Genomic DNA, 19,637 nt, shown 5'->3' with positions numbered 1-19,637 from the left:
CCTCTAATGGGCAAAAAACTGTGCAAGCCATGGGGTGAGCATAGGTCGTGGGGTGTGAGGGAGCATGGGGGTGGGGGCTGGACCAACACCGTCCTGCTCTCAGAGCGCTTAGAATCCAGAGAGAAAGACTTGCAAAGGCGAGCTTCTGACACCGCAACTGCTAGTATGTGCTTCCAGAGAAATCAATCCCATGGCTGGGAAGGGGTGGTGGAAGAGGGGTCGGAATGAGAGGGAGGTGGGAAATATGCATGCTAGACTTCTGTCCATGTTGTAAAGTAATTTACGGGTGGATGCAGAAGGAATGCCAATGTATTATTTAGATCACATATCTAAATAATAGATGTTAAATTGAATCCAAAAGTACTGAAATGTAATGGGCTATGGCCCTATGGGGGTCAGTAGAGGAAAAATCAATTTATGTATGCATGAACAAGATTCAATTTACATTTAGTGAGGAAGGCCCATTTTGAACAGTCTAAATCTAGAGATGGAAGCATGTGGAAATTTTGTCCTTGAGTACATAGTGTTATGAACTGCAATATGTAAGCAAAATTCTACACACTGGAGGAAATGCTAATAATGCTGAATGCTAATAAATAAAATTACCATTAAGCAAAACATGACATGGTTCTTTTTAAAAATGTGAATCCTGACCTAGAAGTAAATTATAGATTGCTCTTTTGTTAGTCTCCATGAAAAGATAGTTAGGACATGCACAGTTTCCACCGAGTAGCTAGATCATGTCACTGATCTTCCAAATCAGCTCCCTCCTTGGTCCACAGCACCCCTGTGTCACCTACGCTGCCTGCCTCATCGCCAACTACCCCACCTTCAATTCTCCTTGACCACAACACTTCAACCACACCAGCTTCTTTCAGCTCCCAGAACACCCCAAGTGTGATCCCTCTCAGCTCCCAGAACACACCAAGCACGGTCCCTTCTGCTCCCAGAAATCCCCAAATGTAGTCCCTCTCATTACCCAGAACACCCAAGCATGGTCCCTTCTGATGTTCCCTCTGTGTGGAATGTGCTGTCCATAATTCTCACTATAGTTTCTTGTTGTAAGGAAGATCTCAGCTCAGATCTCACCTTCACAATAGGCCTTCCCACCTTACCCTGCCTATAGGAGTACACCCTGCCCAAAGCTTTCTTTATCACACTTTGGTGGTGTCTTCATACCATCTAAAATCATCTACGATATTTTTATTCATTAAATGTTTCCTTGTATTTTTATCTGTTTTCCCAATAAGGACGAAAATCTTATTTGTCTTGGTCACTAGAGCAGCCCCTGGCCTGGGGACGGTGCCTGGCACAGAGTAGGTACTCAATAAAAACCTGTTCATTGAACAAATAAATTTCAACTCCAGGTAAACCATAAACAGTGCTTTTCATCATAGTTGTATTAGAAAGGACACACATGTTAGGGAAAAAGACCCAGACTGTTCACTTTTCAAAAGTGACTAAAGAAAAATATATTAATCTCCTCTAATTATGGGTTTATGCGATTTCGGGGTAAGCATGCACATGTTCTAGAAAAGTTTTAAATTAGGAAAAAAATGTTTACTATTCCTGACTTTCAACCTAACTTTTTCTTCACTTAAAACATTTCATAAAATTTCAATAGAGGGGGCTACCGAGTACTGGCTCCCTAACAATTTTCACCATTGAAAGATACGTTTTGACCCATATATGTTTTGACCCAATTTTTTAAATTTATTTTAATTAGTTTCAAGTATACAGTACATTGGTTAGACATCTATATAGTTCACAAAGCAATCCCTCTAATTGCTCCCTCCTTCCCCTGACCCTCTGCCTAGCCAACATATTAATGCTCATTGCATTCCCAATGCTGTGCTCCCCATCCCGGTGACCATCCATCAGTTACTAATTTGTACTTCTTTAACCCTTCACCCCATTCTTCCAGTCCCCCACACCTGCTCCCCACATCCGTCACCAAATTGTCCACTATATTTGTGAATCTGTTTTTGATTAGTTTGTTCTTTTTATTCCTTAGATTCTGCATATAAGTGAAATCATTTAGTGTTTATCTTTCTCTGTCTGACTTAAATACCTTCTAGTTCCATCAAAACAATATCATTTTCCATCCCCTTCTTTTCATATGTAGGGGTCTTGTTTTCTTATCCTTTTAGCCACTCTTTTTTTTGGTTGAAGCACTTAATTCTTTTCCATTTAAGGTATTTATTGATAGGAATGTAGTTGTTACCATTCTTTATTCTTGTTCTTGATACATGTTTTCTTTTCTTAAAGAAGTCCCTCCAACATTTCCTGTAATTCTGGCTTGGTGGTGATAAATTCCTTCAGCTTATTTTTGTCTGGAAAGCTATTTATCTGTCCTTCAACTCTAAATGATAGCTTTGCTGGATAAAGTATCCTTGGTTGTGGATCTCAGGTCTTCTTCCTGTTGAATATTTTTTGCCAAGCCCTTCTGTCTTGTATAGTTTCTTTTGAGAAATCAGCTGCCAGTCTTATAAGGGAGATAATTACTCCCTTATAAGTAATTATCTGTTTTCCTCTTGCTGCTTTTAATATTCTTTCGTTGTATCTAACCTTTGGCATTTTAATTATGATGTGTCTTGGTGTGGGCCTCTTTGGATCCCTGATTTTTGGAATTCTCTGAGTTTCCTGGGGTTATATGTCCATTTCATTCAGCAGGTTAGGGAAATTTTCCTTCTTTATTTCTTCAAATAGCTGTTCAACATCTTGATTTTCTTCAGTTACACTGATCAGATGGATTTAATATACTTCTCATCTCAGATTATGTGGTCTTCATTTCAGACTGAGTCTCTTTTATAATTTCCATGTCCATTTTTATGCTTTTTATCTCTTTGTTGAAGTTCTCTTCACTTCCCAAAAGTTCATTGAGCATCTTTATAACCAGTGTTTTGAACTCTGCATCTGTTGGATTGCTTGACTCCATTATATCTGGATCTCTGTTTTCTTCTCTCATCTGGCTTCTGCTTCTTTGTCTTCTTGTTTTGGCTGCCTTTCCATGTCTGTTTCTATGTACTAAGCAAAGCTCCTAAGTACCCTGGTCTTATTAGTGTGGATCTGTGAAGTAGGTGTCCAGTGGCACTGTCCTGTGAGGGGTTCAACTGCAGGCCAAATTTAGCCCAAGCCTCTACCTCTCCGGGGCCACTTGTTAAGATTCAGCAAGCAATCCACAGACACTGTGCTTATAATTCCCTCAAGAGGTCACACCAGAAACTGAGGCCAGCTGCCTCCAATGTGAGTGTTTGCTGAGGTGCTGCTCAGCAAAGAGCACCTGACTCGCTGAGGATATACTTGGATGTGGCTTGGGTGGGGCCATGAGTAGGGGGAGGCGGGGTTTCAGAGAATCCTCTGGGCAGAGCGACCTCTGTTATCCAGTCTGATGACCTCACAGCTATGGTGGCGCTGTGTCTGGCGCACTGGTAGTGGGGAGGGCTCAACAGGGAACAATGGATACCACCAGCACTTCTGTACAGAGTGAATCTCGCTTAGGCCCTCACTCCGACAATGTCTCCCTGTAAGTCCTGGTGCCCCCTGTGTGCAGCCAAATCAGCACTGGTGCTCAGAGCGAGCAGGTCCGTCACCGCAAAACGCCGCTCATGGGTGCGGCCCCTTTAACTGGTGTCTGCTGCTGTCGCAGCCTCCATCTCACTCAGCTGCTCAGGACCCGGCAGCCCCGTGTCCTCGCCCCATCCTACCTTCTGCTGTTACAGGGTGATTTCTTGGATTTCTCCCTAGTCATATGGCTTGTTCATCTAGATCTCAGGTGATTTTTCCTCACTGCTGCACCTTGTTTCTGTCACAGCCTTGATTTTGACGCCAAAGGGATAAACAAAGCCTCTATCATCTATGCCATTTTTGTTCCTCCTCCAAAAGCGGGGACTTTCTTAACAGCTATGTTGCCTGGTTACGGTGTTCACGCCTGCGCTTTAGGGGCAAGATGGTGAACTGCCCATTATTGCCACCCCCGGAAGGTCTTACAGTGGTCAAACCTAATGCACATGGGAAAAATTGGTTCGACACCAACAGCCAGATGCAGAGACTTAGGGCGAGGTCCTGCACAAAGAAGTGTCTATCTTTATGGACCTTGGAGCTGACTCAGTGGCTCATGGACGGGATTTTTTTTACTGACTTGTAAACTCTCCTGTTTTGACCCAATTTTTACATGCTTTGGTGAAAGGATACCAACATGTAAATGTATTTTAAAGGAGGTTGGGTAAGGATTTCCAAACTTTCTAGGTCTCCAGTGGTATCTACTCTCACTTTTCAACTCTTGAGTCTGACACACCTTCCTCAATCATTAGTGCTTTAACCAAAGTCATGTGCTTGCCTGGCTTTCACCCAACTAGGACACTGCCTTGATTTATGTATGACTCGTGTGCCTAACACATTAATGGAAGCCTTTTGTTATAATCTTCCATCGGTCTCCTCAGTGAGAGTTTTATGTTGAGTTTTAGCACTCCTCTAGGGCAAGGAGCAAGTTTATATAATCCTCCTGGTAGCGCCTCAGTCTACGAAACTGGAACAGCGGGAACTGTTAGCCCATGAGGGCCTCCCTGCATCTAATTGTATAATCTTTCATCTGTGTTGTAACCTTGAAAAATCAAGGGAGTATATACAACTCTGGCATAAATCGATAATCTTAAAACTTTAAATGTAAGAACAGCTAACAGTTTCATCCTCCTCGCACTACTCTGTTGGTGCTCATAACAAATCGCAGATCAGATGATCTGGAGCCAGGAAGCCAATTAATAGCTGGTTGTTTCTGGAAATAGTCAGCCACTGGCTTTTACACGTTCAGGATCCATAACGGCCACTGATTCAAGCTGCCTACGATGAGAAAAGAGACAAATGTTACAAGTCAGCCTTCCCACCCCTTCACTGTTGCAGGTGATTTCTTGGATTTCTGCTGTAGCAGGGCCACACCACATGCCCACTAATACTGGGGAAAGCGTGAGAATGGTGTGTCATGGCCAAAGAACACTGGATTCAGGGAGTCACCTCTGTTATGCAAGCCTGCTCTTGGTCTGAGGGAAGATGTCACCTCACCCCTCAGGCTCTCCCTGCAAACGCAACCCTGAGGAGTGGCCGGGGTAAGTGGGTGAGGGCCTTGCACTGCCGGCACATCCAGTAAGAGCTCACAGGGACCCACATGGCGGATCGCCTCTCCCAACCGGGTCAAGAGCCAGTCTCAGGAGCCAGGCCAGAGAGTTCCTCCACCGAGTAGGGAAGATCCCATTTCTGCCCAAGGGCTTGCTGTTGAGGACAGGAGGATGTGAAACGGTAGAAGTGAAAGGTTGGAACCTGCCCCTTCTGGTCCTAAGGGATTATAGGAGGTGGTAAGAGGAAGCAGGAAGGGAGGAGTGAGATGGGCTTGCTCCATGAGGAGGTAGGGACTGGCTTAGATGTGACCAGGAGAATGCCAAGGGCATCATTAGGGCTCTGGGAGGGGGATTCCCTGAGACGCTACCCCCGACACAGACCTGGGATCACCAGAGCCAAGCAGACTCAGTGGTGCATCAAGGTAGGAGATGGGGGTCTAGAAGTTCGCTTTTCAGAGCTGCTCTTTGTGTCATTGTGGTGTGGCTCGGCCCCAGAAAATCTTGCAGTGACCCAGAGAGTTGTAGTGGCCCTGATTTATGTGCCTCCCAGATTCCTTTGGCCATTCCTGGGCCCATGATGGGGCTGCGGCGAGCTACACTAGACACTTTCCATCCTCTGCCACCAGCTAGCAACACGTCATTGCCTATAAGCCTTAGTTTCTTTACCCATGTAGTAAGGATAAAAATAGCATCACCCTCTAGGCTTAAGTAACCACTTTTTGCTTCAGTTTCCTCATCTGCCAAATGAAAATAATAGTATCTATTTATTTTTTCCCCAGTTTTATTGAGATATACTTGACATACAGAACTATATAAGGTTAAGGTATGTAGCATGATGATTTGACTTACATATATTGTGAAATGAATACCGCAGTAAGTTTAGTTAACATTCATCGTCTCACATAATATTGCCTATTTAAATTGATTGTTGTAAGTCTAAAATTAGTTAACATACAGAAAGAACTCAAAACAGTGTCTGGCACTAATAAGCACCATATAAATGTTTATTGTTTGTTATCCTATTAGTTTGATTTGCCTCATCAAACTTTCTTCATGAAGCATCTCCCTTAGGAAATGAAAATACTTAAGTGTCATGGAATTGTAGCTTTTAGAGCTGGAACAGATTTTTAAAAATTAATCAAGCCCAACCTTTTTGTGTTACAAGTGAGGAAAATAGGCTCAGAGTAGCATACCCAAGTTTAGCAAGCCCCTACTGGCAGGACTGGGACTACAATCCAGTCCAGAGCTCTTTCCAAAATGCCTCACTGTGCTCGGTGTTTATCAAACAAAGCACCATGTGCCGACCGCTCTGATCAAGCCAGAGCCTTTGCTGCAACAATCAAACTTGGATCGAGAACATAAAAGCATAATGAAAGAATTGAAAATTACCCACTACACCACCACCGTACCACTGTCTTCAGCTTTGGAATATCTATAGAAACTTGATTTTTTAATCCCATACCCTCAAGGGCTATTATAGAGCTTCCCCACTATGCTCCACTCCACAGCTTTGCATGGAATTTGAGGGATTAAACAAAGTTCTTCCAGTTCTCCCCAAATTATTTCTACCTGTACCACATCTTAATTCTCCCTAAGAAGTCTCTTGTCCACTGAGAGTTTATGTAACTTTCAGCACTTTTCTCTTTCAGCAGCTGAATATTAATTGGTCATTGATCTTTGAACTCTCCTTTTCAGACTGCTGGGCTAAAAAACAAACAAACAAACAAAAACGTTTGTCTTTAAGAGTACTTTCTGCAGCAAAAAATAAAATAAAATAAAAAATAAAAACTCTCTCACCCATTCTTTCCCCCTCCCCTTTGCCACTGCCACCACCCCAAGATGGACCCTTTTTTCCGTACTGGGTGATTTAACACTGAGGTGCTATAGGGCATTGGGGAAGACGGTAGTTTTGGAGAGAGAACCGGGTTTGAGCCCTGGCTCTGCCATTAATGTGCAGGAAAGTGCTTTTGGGGAAGTTACTTAACTCCTCTAAGCAGAGATGTGCTAGAGTTGGCTGGAGTCAGCACACAGGGACAAATTTTGTGCATCTCTTCACAACTCTGTGTTCAATGACATAGCATTGGTAGTTCGAAAATAGCCATGGTGATGTTTTACACCATGGAAACTGGCAAATACTACAAATTAGGATCTCTCTCCTTCCTCGAGCTGGTTGTCAAACATCTACCAGCACACCTAAGCCTTAGGTTCTCTGTGTAATGGGGATGCCACAGTACTTGTCTAGTGTTGCTATGAGAGTTAAATAAGATAATATGTGTAAATTCCAGGAAACATCTGACATAGCATGCTCAGTATCGTTGCTGTTATTATTCACCTCCTAACTAGTCTTGTTGCTCCAAGCTATTTCCATTCTTACCCATCACTCATTCACTCAACAAACATATTCGGCCCTGCCAAGGTTCAGGTAAGTCTCTCTACGTCATTTTCTCCGTACTTTTCTATTGTCTGTGATAATTTTCCCCAATTCCAACTATACTGCAGACCTATTCTGGGTCATAAGTTCTGTGAATGACGGGAGAGGAGGAAAGAGAATGTGAGTAAAAGGAAAGGAAATATAGAATAAATATAGCACTAAATACCTGCTTCACCACTTCAGGCACTGGATTTTATTCGTGGCTCCTACGGTAATTCTTTATTGTCCTAGAAATGTGACATTTTCGGCAGGCCTCTGTTTATGTACCAGCAAAATATGGCCAGATGCATCTGTGTGTGCATGAGCATAGGTGCGCACACACCACCATCACCACCAGCAACACCCAGTGTGGAAGTGTTCTAGGTTTGAATTGTGATGGTCAAAGCTTCTCTAATGGAAGGTAATGCTTGCCACTCAATTCTTCAAGGATACTCTCTGGGCCTTTTGCTGAATTTTCTATTTCCTGATTAGCTTTTAGTTTTTCTTGTCTGTCAATATCATCACCTCCTAATGGTAGAAGGGAAAGGAGATTACATTGAGACTGTGCCCATATGAGTACAAAACAAAGTTAGTCCAGAACTAACCAGCTTTTTATTGGTTTGCTGGCTTCAGAAAATCTGCTTTGTGGTTTGCTATGAGCTCCAACTGAGTAGTGGGAGGAAGATAAAACTATTAACTGTCAACTATTTTTGAAGTTTGCAAAGTTAATTATTTATGCTAGGGTTCTGCACACAACCTTGAAAAGAGGGAAGAGAGAGGTGTTTTTCTACTCTTTCCCACTTCTCCTTTCTGCCCACTCCCTTACCACAGCTTACCTCACTCTTCCCTGATTTTCCAGCTGGTCTGCTGCTGCCCATCCCTCTCCCCTGACCCTCTTGCAAACTCATAAACCTCATCTCGGCCACTTTGTTTCCCCTAGCTGACTTGCTCCAAATACAGACAAATCTCCTCCCCACTCAGTTCAGGGCAGCAGAGTTTGGATGTTTTTAGAAAAAAGTTTTATTAAGAGCCTAAATGGCAAGCTAGTATTGAGCTCGCATTCACCAGTATGACTCTACTGATTGTAAAGATCTTGAAACACTGCAAATGACATGGTCTTCTATATAAAAAACCTTAAAGACCACCAAAAAAACATTAGAAGCAATAAGTTCAGTAAAGTTCAGGGTACAAAATCAACATACAAAAATCAGTAGTATTTCAGTGGACTAACCACAAACTATTCGAAAAAGAAATTGAGAAAAGAATTCCATTTACAATAGCATCAAAAATAATAAAACACTTTGGAATAAATTTAATCAAGGAGGTAAAATATCTATACACTGAAAACCATAAAACATTGATGAAAGAAATAAAAGACAAATAAATGAAAAGATATCCTGTGTTCATGGATTGAAAGAATTAATATTATTAAAATGACCATACTACCCAAAGTGATAAACAGACTCAATGCAATCCCTATAAAAATTCTAATGGCATTTTTCACAGAAATAGAAAAACAACCCTAAAATTTATATAGAACCACAAAAGACCCAAAATAGCCAAATCAACCTTGAGCAAAAAGAACAAATCTGGAGATGCCACACTTCCTGATTTAAAAATATACTACAAAGCTATAATAATCAAAACAGTATGATACTGGCATAAAAACAGACATATGTTTCTAGCCTAAACCTAGGCTCCCTCCTAGAAGCATGAGGCTTCCTGGCCCAATGATTCTGAAATAGCCATTGAAGATCAGTCCCCAACTGTGATGAAGATTTTACCAGCCTCCTAAGAGGTGAGTGATGTAAAATATACATTCATGTAGGGTAGATTTTTTGTTTTGTTTTGTTTTAAGAGGAGAATGAAGTCTTCATTTATTTTATGTTATTTTTATTGTGGTGAAACACATATAATATAAAATTTTCTAGCTTAATCATTTTTAAGTGCACAGTTCAATAGTGTTAAGTATGTTCACATTGGTATGTAACACATCTCCAGATCATTTTCATCTTGCAAAACTGTGCCCATTAAACAACTGCCCATTCCCTCTCCCCCAGCCCCTGACAACCACTATTCTATTTTCTGTCTCCATGACTACTTTCAGTACCTCATATAAGTGAATAATATAGTATTTGTGGCTGGCTTATTTTACTTAGCATAATGCCCTTGATGTTCATTTATGTTGTAGCTTGTGTCAGAATTTAATTCCACATATATATATGTATATTATCTGATATATATATGTATATTATGTGATTGACATATATATATGTGTGTGTATATATATGTGAATATGTGTGTGTGTGTGTGTGTGTGTGTGTGTGTATCACATTCTGTGTATCCATTTATCTGTCAATTGATGCTTAGGTTGCTTCCACCTTTGGGCTATTGTGAATAATGCTACTATGAACATAGGTGTACAAATATCATCCCAGAAGTAGAATAGCTGGGTCATTTGGTAGGTCTATCTTTAACTTTGTGAGGAACTACTATACCTTTTTCCATAGCAGCTGCACCATTTTACATTCCCATCAACAGTTCACAAGGGTTTCAACATCTCCACAATCTCATCAACACTTGTTATTTTCTCTTGGTTTAACGGTAGCCATGCTAATGGGTATGATCATGTAAGGTGTAAAAAGATATATGCCACTGTCTTTTATTCTAGGATTGTGTCTTTTCTTAAAAGTTAAAATCTTTTTTTAAAAGTTAAAATCTCCTTTCTTTCATCAAATGATGGCAATCATACATGTCTTTTTAAAATATCCTTATATGGAAAAATTAAAAGTTGGCATTGCTATGTCAATTCCTGCAATTAAAAGAAAATGTTTAGGTCATGTGATCCAAGTCTAGAAATCTATTGGGCAAGAAAGAGCAGTAAATGCACTAACACTTGCTTGGAGTAAGAAGAGAATGTGTTTAAAAGACAAAAAGAAAGAAAATAAATGGATTCTACCATAGATGCAATAGGAATAGAATAACAGATCGCCTAGTTCAAAACCAATCTCATTAACTCTAATCTAAAAGGGACAGTAGATGGGCATCAGAGACCGCAGAGTAGCACCCTGCCTCACCCCCACCCCACACTTCCGGTGAGGCCGTGAGTTGAGAATGAATGCAACTGGACATATTTTATGTTCTTCTTGATTTCATATTCCTCTCTAGATTTTTCTCATTTAAATAACTTATAGAAAACTGAATTCTCTGTGTGGTTAGTAACTACCCTGGAATTTGCTTCAGATCACAGGAACTAAGGGAAAACTGGACATAATAGCTGTATTTAGAAATGCTACACTACATGGAGGCCATCTGATAGCAAAAAGTCTAGAAAAAAATCATCTAATGCACACTGTTCAGCTTTTCAAGATTTCAGATGTTGTAGAGCTATTGTAGAGCTAAAACCATTCAAGTTTCTATACCTTGTTCATAATTCTTAGCACCAGGAGTTCGTGGTGCTAAATTCATATGGCAGAATTTGCAAGGGATTGTATCACAGCGTTGCTCAGAATATCCAACCCAAGTAATATAAATGAGATGAAGCCATATATTAGTGACTGGCTTTTTAACCAATAAGAATGTGAAGAGATGAGTTGCCGTGTCCTTTTAAAAGTTGTTATCTTGAAGGCCATAAACATATTTTAGTGCTTTTTGGAACAAATTCTCTTGAATGACTCCCCAGGGCAGTAAATCTCTATGCATTCAGAATGGATGTGATGTTTGGAAATAACCAAAAGTGATTCAGAACCACATCTGGTGAAGATGACTGGAATCACACAGGAAAATGCTAGTGTCATCAAAAAGAAGAGATATAACTACAAAATAATAGAGCTGATTTGTAAACCTATCTGAAGGCAATTCCAAAAGAGGGATTCCAGAAACATTTTGAGCAATGGAAGCATTATCGGTAAAAGTGTGTAGGTACCCAATTTGACTCTCTGGAGAAAAACCTACAAATTTAAACTCTGGTATGCATATCTGAGGAAAAGCAAAACAAAACAAAAACATTGCTTTCCAAGGATACCACATAACTCACTGCCTTGGAATGCCAAACACAAACTGGTAACCCAGAGGCCATATCTTGGCCCACACTTTGGTTTTCTTTGCCTCGCATAATATTTTCTTAAAATACTCTGAGTAAATTGGGAGATCTAAATTTCTTTAAAATCTCAATATCTGACTAATCATGAAAAATCAACCTAATTATGCTGTCATTATCAGGCATGCTCTGGAGCCAGAATGTCTGAGTCTGAATCCCAGCTCTGCTGCTTCCTTGTTTGACCTTGAAGTTAACCTCAGCACCTTAGGACTCAAAGTAACTCAAGATATTTTGCTCATCTGAAAAATAGGGATAGTAATAGCACCTCCAGCACTGGGTTATTGTGAGCTTAAAATGAAATAATCTCCTTGCCTCAACAAATAGAAACTATTATCTGGGAACATTGCACCCTCTCTTCTGTAGGAGCTGAGCAGTGTGGCTGCCCTGTTTATACAGGGTAAACATGCTCCGGCTTGACACAGTTCCCATCTGGGCCACTTCATCCAATTATGTGACCTGCCTGGCCCCTATGGTCATTTTCAGTCTGCAAACCCTGCCTTAAAATTATAGATCCAGCCAAACAGCCACATTTTAAGGTAAAGAAAGAATCAACTCCAAATCACAAAGTTAGTCAACAGTAGTGCTCACTGGCTCTCTGCCCATCTAGGGCCACTTTCAGTGCTCTTATATTGTCCACACAATCTTTGCCCACAGCAAAAGTTCTCACCTAGTATTCCAGTGAATTATAGCAGGGCCACAAAAACACTTACAAGGCACAGACTTGCAGAGAGAATGGAATTTCTTTCCTTCATCTATAACAGATATTCTTCCCAGAAGAGCAGGAATAACTTAGACTTGCCAATGAAAAATATTTGTATCTCTTCCAACCTAAATTGTCTTCTTTCTATTTAAAGCTTTAGTCTGTTGAAAATTAATTGAACTCCTTATCAGGACTGTTTAAGCAGTCTTGTTGGTATGACTTTATCTCTCTGATTTTTTTTTAAATCCGCAGTTTATTATAAGCGCAATTAACAGTGTCATTCTCAGATAAAATCCTTAAATTAACCTGATGATGGATTTTTTGAGACAGCAACGTAACTTATCTACACTTCCCAAAAGTAAAATTGTCCATTAACTCAATTTTCATATTCTGTGAAAAGTCTGTGACTAACTTTTCCATTCTTGTCCTAATCCATTTTTCACAGAGCAGTGTACAATCAGTTCTGAGTTTTGACAAATGCATAGTCGCATAGTCACCCCACAATCAATCAAGATGTGAAATGGTTCCATCACTCCTCCACAATTCTCTAGGCCCATTTGTAGTCAACCCCTCATTCCACACCTGGACCTTGGCAATCATTAATCTGTTTTCTGTACCTACAGTTTTGCCTTTTCCAGAAAATCACATAACTCAGGGAAGATAGTCTTAGAAGTTGGGTTTTTTTTTATTTAGCATAATGCATTTGAGATTAACCATGTTGTGTGTTTCAGTAGTTCACTCCTTGTTATTTCTAAATCCATTGTATAGATGTACCGTAGTTGAATTTTCTGTTAACCAGTTAAAGGACATTTGAATTGTTTTTAGTTTTTAGTAATTATGAATGAAGCTGCTCTAAACAACTGTATTCAGGTTCTCCACTTGGGAGGCACAAGTAGGTCTCAGTTTTCTCTTTTTTGGCGGTCAGTTACCCCTCATCCATTAACATTTTATTCTCAAAAAAAATTTTTTTTGTAGGACTGAGTTTTTTAAAAATTTTAATTAGTTTCAAGTATACAGTACTTTGGTTAGACGTCTATATAGTTTGTAAAACGATCCCCCCAGTTGCTCTCTCCCTTCCCTGACCCTCCACCTAGCCAACTCATTCATTCTAATTGCATTCCCTATGCTGTGCTCCCCATCCCTGTGTCCATCCATCAGCTACTAAATTTGTACTTCTTTAACCCTTCACCCCATTCTCCCAGTCCCCCAAACTCCTCCTCTCTGTCCACCAAATTGTCCACTATATTTGTGAATCTATTTTTGATTAGTTTGTTCTTTTTATTCCTTAGATTCTGCATATAAATGAATTCATATAGTGTTTATCTTTCTCAGTACGACTTACATACCTTCTAGGTCCATCAAAGCAATATGTTTTTCCATCTCCTTCTTTTTACTCTGTGTCTTTTAATCTGAAGTGAGTCTCTTATAGGCAACATGAGGGGTCTTGTTTTCCTTTCCATTCATCCACTCTTTTAGGTGGAACACTTAATTCTTTTCCATTTAAGGTACTTATTGATAGAAATGTAGTTGTTACCATTCTTTATTCCTGTTTTTGATACATGTTTTTTCTCCTTAAAGAAGTCCCTCCAACATTTCCTGTAATATAGGCTTGGTGGTGATAAATTTCTTCATCTTATTTTTGTCTGAAAAGCTCTTTATCTGTCCTTCAACTCTAAATGATAGCTTCGCTGGATAAATTATTCTTGGTTGTAGATCCTGGGTCTTCATCCTGTTGAATATTTTTTGCCAAGCCCTTCTGTATTGTATAGTTTCTTTTGAGAAATCAGTTGCCAGTCTTATGGGTTTCCCCTTATAAGTAACTATCTGTTTTTCTCTTGCTGCTTTTAATATTCTTTCTTCGTATTTAACCTTTGGCATTTTAATTAGGATGTGTCTTGGTGTGGGCCTCCTTGGATCCCTGATTTTTGGAATTCTCTGAGCTTCTTGGGGTTTTATGTCTATTTCCTTGACCAGGTCAGGGAAATTCTCCATCATTATTTCTTCAAACAGCTTTTCAACATCTTGATTTTCATCAGTTACACTGATCAGATAGATATTTGGGCCCTTAATAGTGTCCCATATGCTCCTTAAATTATTTTTATAACCTTGGCATCTTATCTCTTGCCATTCTGATTGTGTGTCCTTGGCTTTCCCATCCTCTAGATAGGGCATTTGATCCTTTTCTTTATTCACTCTGTTTAGTTCTTTGTTTATTCCATTCAATATACCTCTCATCTCAGATAATGTGTTCTTCATTTCAGACTGGTTCCCTTTTATAATTTCCATTTCCATTTTTATGGTTTTTTTAAATCTTTTTGTTGAAGTTCTCATTGAATTTATCTGCACTTTCCAAAAGTTCATTGAGCATCTTTATAACCAGTGTTTTGAATTCTGCATCTGTTAGATTACTTGACTCCATTATTTCTGGATCTCTGTTCTTTTCTCTCATATAATTTCTGTATCTTTGTCTTTCCATTTTGGCTGCCTTTCCATGTCTGTTTCTATGTACTAAACAAAGCTCTTAAGTCTCCCAGTCTTAGTAGTGTGGATTTGTGAAGTAGGTGTCCAGTGGCACAGTCCTGTGAGGGGTTCAGCTACAGGCCAAATTTAGCCCAAGCCTCTGCCCTTCCGGGGCCACCGGTTAAGATTCAGCAAGCAATCCGCAGATGCTGTGCTTATAGTTGCCTCAAAAGACCACACCAGAAACCGAGGCCAGCTGCCTCCAGTGTGAGTCTAGGCACTGCTCAGCAAGGAGCACCTGACTCTTTGAGGATACACCTGGATGTGGCTTGGGTTGGGCCGCGAGTTGGGCGAGGAGGGGTTTCAGGGAATCCTCTGGGCAGAGCGACCTCTGTTATCCAGTCTGATGACATCGCGGCTCTGTGTCCGGGCACTGGGAGAGGGGAGGGCTTAACAGGGAATAATGGATGCTGCCAGCACTTCTGTATAGAGTGAGTCTCGCCTCGGCCCTCAGTCCAACAATGTCTCCCTGTAAGTCCCTGGTGCCCCCTATGTGTAGCCCAGTTGGCACTGGTGCTCAGAGCAAGCAGGTGTGTCACTGCGAACATCTGCTTGTGGACGTGGCCCCTTTAAGAGGTGTCTGCTGCTGCTGCAGCCTCCTCTCAGCCACTTGAGACCAGACAGCCCCGCATCCTTGCCCCCTCCTACCTTCTGCTATTGCAGGGTGCTTTCTTGGATTTCTCCTTAGTTGTATGGTTTGTTCATCAAGATCCCAAGTGATTTTTCCTTGCTACTGCTCCTTGTTTCCATCACTACTTTGATTTTGTTGCCAGAGGGATGAACAGAGCCTCTATCATCTACGCCATTTTGGTTCTTCTCTTTCTCTGATTTTTGTCTCATCTCCATTCCGTCCCTCGTATTGGTGTCTGGGCATATGAAGGCCACACTCTGTCTCTGAGGCTTTGGGGAGAAGGGGTTATTAAAATCGGCATTGCAGGAAGTGTTCCTGGACCATCCAGTGGCTGCTCACGTTGTCATTCTCAGGCTGTCACTTGTCTTGGTTTTTTTCAGGGTCTGGTAACCTGCCCCCATCCAGGCACTCACAAACAATGGGGTCTAACTGACACCCCTTCCTGCCCACCTCTAAAGCCCCAAACTGAAGGCTGCCCTGCCCCATCTCTATGCTCCTCTTTGACAAGGTCCCCAGACAAGCTCTTAACTAACCTCCACATGTGCTGCCTTGAGCCTGGGGTCCCTAGGAAAAGTGTCTGTGGTAAAATGTAAAAGCCAGTGTATTATTGGTATAGAGCGATGGGACGGGGAGCAATTGCAGGGAAGTCAAAGAGGAAAAGGTACCCACAGTAGAGGACAAGGAAATGCAAAACAAGAGGATGCACAGGGAAACACCGCTGGCTGCTCAGGCGTGTGGACATCTCTGGAGAGGCTACTCAGAATCCCTGAGCCTTGGAAGAAGCAGAAGGCGGGAGGTAGGGTAGAGAGAAGAAGAGGAAGAGTAGGGAATGTATCTGCTGGCTTCTTCCCAGTTCCCATCTCTCCCTGTTCAAACTTCACCTCAGTGAAACTCTTCTGCACTTCCTGCTTGTGTTCCCCGTCCCTCCATGCAGCACGAAGAGAAGCCAAAGTCCTGTCAAATCACAATGATCTGAACTTGAAAATCAAGGGGTTCTGGTTTCAGCTGCAATAGTTCCCATAGGGCTTACATTTCAGACAGTTAAAACAGCAAGTCATTAGCACAGCCTGGGCTATAGTTACACGCTCAGGCGATCCTGCTGCAGGCTGAGCTGGCCAACTGGTCACAGTTATTGGCCCAAGGTGTCCACAATGAGTAAAGAGTGGCAGAGGTTGGAAAGGATCCAGTGTGGCTGGCAGCAGCCCCATAACTGGGTCCAGGAGCACATGGCCAAAGGAATCTGGGAGGCACATAAATTAGGGCCACTACAACTCTCTGGGTCACTGCAAGATTTTCTGGGGCTGAGCCACACCACAATGGCACAAAGAGCAGTTCTGAAAAAGCGAACTTCTGATGCACCACTGAGTCTGCTTGGCTCTGATGGCCCCAGGTCTGTGTCGGGGTAGCATCTCAGGGGATAACCCTCCCAGAGCCTTAATGATGCCCTTGTCACTCTGAACTTGGCACTGGTCACATCTAAGCCAGTCCCTACCTCCACATTGAACAAGCCCATCTCACTCCTCCCTTCCTGCTTCCTCTTACCACCTCCTATAATCCCTTAGGACCAGAAGGGGCAGGTTCCAACCTTTCACTTCTACCGTTTCACATCCTCCTGTCCTCAACAGCAAGCCCTTGGGCAGAAACGGGATCTTCCCTACTCGGTGGAGGAACTCTCTGGCCTGGCTCCTGAGACTGGCTCTTGACCCGGTTGGGAGAGGCGATCCGCCATGTGGGTCCCTGTGAGCTCTTACTGGATGTGCCGGCAGTGCAAGGCCCTCACCCACTTACCCCGGCCACTCCTCAGGGTTGCGTTTGCAGGGAGAGCCTGAGGGGTGAGGTGACATCTTCCCTCAGACCAAGAGCAGGCTTGCATAACAGAGGTGACTCCCTGAATCCAGTGTTCTTTGGCCATGACACACCATTTTCACGCTTCCCCCCAATGTTTGTGGGCAGGTGGTGCAGCCCAGTGAAGAACCTGCAAATGAGTGCAAACGTGTAGCTCCACGGGTTCTATATTCTTCTGCTAGTGATTTGTTAAAAAAAAAAAAAACTTAGTTGACTCCATCTCACCAGCTTATATAGCACCTAGAAGCACCTGCCCTAGCCATGCAAGTGCTCACGGCCCATCATTTTTGGATGTTCCTGTCTTTCCTTAGACAAGTTGGTTGGTTGCTACCTCAGCTTTCCAACAGGGTCAAGAAAAGTTGTAAACTTGCAGATTTTCTGGCAGATTATCACTTATTTGATTAAGCCCTAAAGCATTAAAGAGAAAGACCATGATGAACTCAGTGAAGAAAATGATTCAGTGGTAAACAGATAAATTAGAGAATATACCATCGAATAACAAGAGAAAACTCTTAGATATTAAAAATACGATGAGTAAACTGGGCTGGGAATGAATGCTACAGATGACTTGGTTTCATTAGAATTCTTTCTGAATTACACAATTCATAACCATGTCCATAATATGACTTTGATAAAAAGATTTTCAAGTTATAGAAGGCACATGAAATCTTATTTATCACTAAGTCATGAGCAATAAACAAAGCATCCCAATCATATGTTGTTGGTAGCTGGTACAGTTTGGGGATACATCAAAACCACAGAACCCAAATCTGTTCCACTGAGAGAATTTGAATCAGCTCCTCTCCAAGAAACTGAAATTAAAAGTCTGAGAAGAGCTGGCTCATTGTAAAATTGGCATTTCTATGCCTCTTCTTTATCTCTTAGATGACTAAAAAAATTTGAGCTGCTTATGGCACCAATTTGGTATCTAAGAGTATCCTTAGAATTAGTATTCATATAATTAAATTGCAAGAGAGGAGCCATGCATAGGTCTCACAGGTTGAGATCGCTGCCTGGACAAGCTGGAACACTACAGTGCTTACAACTATTCACTTTGGCTTCAGTCAAGCTTCATTCCCGCAAACAAGCACTTTGTCATCTGCTGACACCCAACAGTTACCTGGGTTGGAATCATAGAGTTCCCAGACAGCCCGGCACCCCTGAAAAATCTGAGCCATGTCAGGGTTCTGCTTGTCTTCTCTTAAAGCTCTTTCTTTAATCAAGCATTTCCAGAGACACATTTACGGAAAGAAATGAGTCATAAGGATATGTGTCATATTTTAGCTATTAGTGAATTTCTTGGGCACTTTCCATTTAGTGGCTTAGAATTTAATTTGAAGAAGTAACTAGCTTTCACTTACTCTAAGATGAAACTGGATCAAGCAGAAACTGAAACTTTGGAAACGCAGAAAGTTCTCAGCAGCTTAAGAAGGGTGGCGGTGTCAAAATCTGTACCCCTGGTTCCCACACTGGCCCAGTGGCTCATCAGAGAAACAAATAAGAAATTCATATAATTTCATATGTGTTCAAATAAAGAGATAAATAAAAAACAAAAGTATCTGACAAAAAAAAAAACAACTATATGGAATCCCACTGAGAAAAGTCTGATGTTACAAAATGATATGCTACCTATAATCTCCCTTCTTCCCAAGGAATTAGGGTTTGAACCAGACAGGGTGTTTGTCGAACAGAACAAGGCTTGGCAAAGAGAGGGCTCCTACTGCTTCCAGAAATGGGCCAAGCTCTCCTGAGGTCAGAAGCTTCTTCCACTTGGTCAGCAGCCTCCCCAATTCCAAGTCTCCTCCTCGACTAGGCAGGAGGAAGAGTTTTCGATTGCAAGACTGCCAAAGCAAGGGCTTGCCACACACAAATGCATTTCTAAACCACAGCCAACAGAGAAAATTTTTTTTTCTTTGGGCAGGAAGAACATTCTTCCCAGGCATAAAAAATTGTATTTTCCATACCATTACTGAGCATGTATGTGAGAGCAGTTAAGATGGCTGTTATTAGCCTAGCGGAGCTGTGTGAATAGAAGTTAAGAGTATTGGAATTTCATGTTAATTCGATGTATGCACACATCGAAACTTGAGTTTCTCCTGTTCAAAAAGAAAAATTCAAGTGAAAAACAAACAAAAATAAAAACAAAAAAAACCAAGAAGTTAAGAGTATGGGCTCTGTGGCCAGATTATCTGGGTTCAAACCTCACCTCTTTTTAACTGTGTGACCATGGGAAAATTGCTTAACCAGTCTGTGCCTCTGATATTTTCAGCTGTGTAACGAGAGTAATAAGGATGTAGTGAGGACTAAGTTGTTGCCTACAA

The 19,637-nt window shown here is 41.5% G+C and overlaps 1 long non-coding RNA gene across 2 annotated transcripts; it reads right to left on the bottom strand.

Annotated features, from left to right (window-relative positions):
* Positions 1–4,754: 4,754 nt before the first annotated feature.
* On the bottom strand, positions 4,755–18,671 carry LOC120588054 (uncharacterized). Of its 2 annotated transcripts, none has more exons than XR_005649126.1 (3): positions 18,437–18,666; positions 17,542–17,724; positions 4,755–4,839 (listed from the first exon to the last, which is right to left on the bottom strand). It is a non-coding gene; the product is annotated as an uncharacterized LOC120588054 (long non-coding RNA). The 2 variants fall into 2 exon arrangements; XR_005649125.1 differs by lacking the exon at positions 4,755–4,839 and adding an exon at positions 15,000–17,446 and having other exon boundaries at positions 18,437–18,671.
* Positions 18,672–19,637: the final 966 nt, after the last annotated feature.

The sequence above is a fragment of the Pteropus medius genome, unplaced genomic scaffold (genome assembly GCF_902729225.1).
Source record: "Pteropus medius unplaced genomic scaffold, Ma_sr-lr_union100, whole genome shotgun sequence".
Lineage (NCBI taxonomy): Eukaryota > Metazoa > Chordata > Mammalia > Chiroptera > Pteropodidae > Pteropus > Pteropus medius.
This window is presented reverse-complemented; position numbering and strand designations above follow the sequence as displayed.